Source organism: Scyliorhinus torazame, chromosome 5, assembly GCF_047496885.1.
Source record: "Scyliorhinus torazame isolate Kashiwa2021f chromosome 5, sScyTor2.1, whole genome shotgun sequence".
NCBI classification, from domain to species: Eukaryota; Metazoa; Chordata; class Chondrichthyes; order Carcharhiniformes; family Scyliorhinidae; genus Scyliorhinus; species Scyliorhinus torazame.
The window spans coordinates 175,785,259-175,788,666 of NC_092711.1; the positions used below are offsets into that span (position 1 = coordinate 175,785,259).

General features: G+C 43.1%; 1 non-coding gene across 1 annotated transcript; it reads left to right on the top strand.

Moving 5' to 3' along the window:
* Nucleotides 1–323: 323 nt before the first annotated feature.
* trnae-uuc (transfer RNA glutamic acid (anticodon UUC)) lies at nucleotides 324–395 on the top strand. The gene has a single exon. It is a non-coding gene; the product is annotated as a tRNA-Glu (tRNA).
* Nucleotides 396–3,408: the final 3,013 nt, after the last annotated feature.

Sequence of the window (3,408 nt, forward strand, 5' to 3'; positions counted from 1 at the left end):
TGTTTTCAAAAATTGAAGTGTGTTATTTCCAATTACTGATGAATGTCCGCCGGATGTTGTGTTGTCAGTTTCACAGGGGCCACAGTGATAAGGTTGGTGGGTTTAGGAAATTGGAAGTTACACATGAGCAGCTTTTGGGACTATTTCACCTCACTGTCGATTTCATGTTACAGCGAACAACAATCGGTGTTGTGATTGGCTGAAGATGTCACTTGTGTTCATTTTAAACATGTAATTTTGTATACTTCTAATGAAAACTCGGAAATCAAAATAAAAGGTGAGTGATGTACTGTCAACCCGGGTTAAAACTTTCCTGGTCAGTTTCCCTGGTGGTCTAGTGGTTAGGATTCGGCCCTTTCACCGCCGCGGCCCGGGTTCCATTCCCGGTCAGGGAATGATGAATTATTGTTGTCCACCAAAACCTTCAATGAAGCTGAATCGCAGTTTCATAGAAAAGGGGCGAAATTCTCCGGAAACGGCGCGATGTCCGCCGACTGGTGCCCAAAACGGCGCAAATCAGACGGGCATCGCGCCGCCCCAAAGGTGCGGAATGCTCCGCATCTTGGGGGGCCAAGCCCCAATATTGAGGGGCTAGGCCCGCGCCGGAGGAATTTCCGCCCCGCCAGCTGGCGGAAAAGGCCTTTGGTGCCCCGCCAGCTGGCGAGAAATGACATCTCCGGGCGGCGCATGCTTGGGAGCGTCAGCTGACAGTTTCCCGCGCATGCGCAGTGGAGGGAGTCTCTTCCGCCTCCGCCATGGTGGAGACCGTGGCGGAGGCGGAAGGGAAAGAGTGCCCCCATGGCACAGGCCCGCAGTTTCACAGAAAAGAGCTATGCCAGAATCAGTTCAGTGGCATTTGTCACTTCACATCAGAGCTGAAAAAGTCACAAGTGCAGCAGGTGGAGAACAAATACAGAGGCAGGAAGAAACGGACAGTGATTGGCTACAAATGGGAGAGATGTTGATGCAACTGAAAATTTGGGTGGTATTGGGCCAGATTTTATTGCTCACAGACACAAATATCTCCAAAATCTGGTTGCAAATCTCCAACGTGATGACAAGACTTCTAACTGAAAGTGTTCAGTCCATTGAGGTCACAGGAGCTGAATACAACAGAAGAAGCTCAAAGGAAGCGCCACTCACTGAGGGATTGTGTCAATGCTGCTCGGAGGTTAAGTGAGCGGGGTATAATCTACCTGCATGTTTCTGAGCCTGTGCTCGGTGTATTGGGAGGTTTGCTCCTGGTTGGAGTGTCCCTGATATGGGCAGTAACCCGCTGATTGAAGCTGCAGTCCCCGCGTTCTGCTGGCAGCGGGTGAATGGAGAGTTGGGGTAAAATCCTGCTGCTTGTCCCTCTCCCACCCACTGTGGAGCCGGGGAAGAAAGGATCTCATTCAAAACTTGTGGAAGTGTAAATATCCCATGGCTGTGAGATGACGTGTTCTGTTAATGTTTAACAACAAATCTGAACCAGGAAACTTTGCCTCATAATTACAGATGAGTAAGTTTTAATGTTTCTGCACGGTATGAAACAGGGGAGTTTGTGCATGTTCAGCAAACGTGATAGTTTTACTTGAGAAAAAGATCAACAAAATTTTAGAAACTATTCAAATTTTGATCAAAACCTAATTGCGAAAAAGATTAACTATCAATGTTTTGGAATTTGAAATGTGATATTTCGAATTACTGATGAATGTCCGCCGGATGTCGTGTTGCAAGTTTCACAGGAACCACAGTCAGTGGCGGACCTACATTTTTGGGGCCCTGAAGCTTGAACTGTTATGGGGGCAACAAGCAACGAGGTCTGGGTAACCACTGTTATCTTCTTCAATGGGGTTGTTCCTCGACAGATCACCACAATTTCTTAAAACTTTAACCACTATATCTCAGATTTTGATTAAAATTGCTATACTCGATTATCTCACATGTCAAAGTCACTGGTGTGAATAAAAAATTCCTATGCTTATAGTTTTCGAGTTATGGTGGGATGAAAATTAGGGAAATGTTATATACATGCATGATGCATCATAGAATGATGAAATAAAACATAGAAAAGACCACGGTCAATATAATCTTTTATTTTAGACACCTATGAGAATACATACTACATGAAGCACATTTTACAAAATACTCTTTTTTCTGTTTTTTCTAGCAACATATTTACGTACAGCTTTGTCATATGAGAGCTTCCTTGCAATGTTATTTTCTAGAGACAATATGCATAAAGAATTTAAGCGCTCTTCAGTCATGGTAGACCAAAATTTGTTCTTTATAAATGATAGCTTTGAAAAATTCCGTTCTGCTTCATAGCTCGTGATCTGCTTCATAGCTCGTGATAGGCATTGTAAAGTACAGCTTAAGCACAGTAGTAATATTGAGGAACACTTCAATGAGGTGTTGCTCACAAATAAGCTGAAGAACTTGTGCGCATTGCATTTTAGATGGCGTGTTTGCTTCTGTGTGCTGGGATTTCCTAAGGTGCAAATATTCTTTGAACTGATAACACTTGTTTACTAATTTGTGGTCAATATCATCTTTGTAATACGATATTATAAGTTTAATACTGTCCTCATCAATTTCAGAATCGTTCACCATTCTGAGAGGAACTCTAACCTTTTCGCAATCTGCTCATATGGGTCAATCCTCTTGCGTAACTGGATTATCAAGCAGCCATAGAGTTGATATAGAACTTCTATCCTAAATTTGTAAGCTCCTCTCAAAGAAGCAATATCACTTGTTCCATCTCAAAATTTCCTTGTAACAATGCGTTTGGAAGAATCAGAATAACTTGTGTGATATCTTCACACTAACCTTTTGCTTCTGATTCATAGTGTGCAATCCTATCGGCTGAATTTTCTCTGAGTTCTTTAACAAACGAAAGTAAAGATGATAGCAGAAGATAACCTTCAAATACATGTCTATAATGAACATTGGTGCTGTGAGACCTGTGCCACTGACTCTACAATAAACACTGGTACAGTGAGACCTGTATCTCTGACTCTATAATGAACATTGGTACAGTGACACCTGTCTGTATAATGTTTCACCGGATACATTGTGGTTTGCTCTCACGCACAGGACTGCAAAGGTTTTTTTTCTTTTGTCTGTTTATCATTGATTGTCAAGTGCAGCAATCATAACATGTTACGGCAAACCTGAAAACTCATGAAACAAAAGCAGAGGCTGCATGGGCTACCGTACACACTCACAACATCCCAAGTGCCGGAGAGCAAAATGAAATATGTGCATTCAAAAACATATCTCGGCATATTGGAGCTGACAGCACAGGACCAGGGTGTCAGCACAGCACATCGCACTTGTGTACGAATTAGACAGCAACAGAGAGTTCTGCTGGTAGAAACTGAGATGAAGGCTGGGAGAGTGAAATAGCAAACCGGGAAAGGGGGG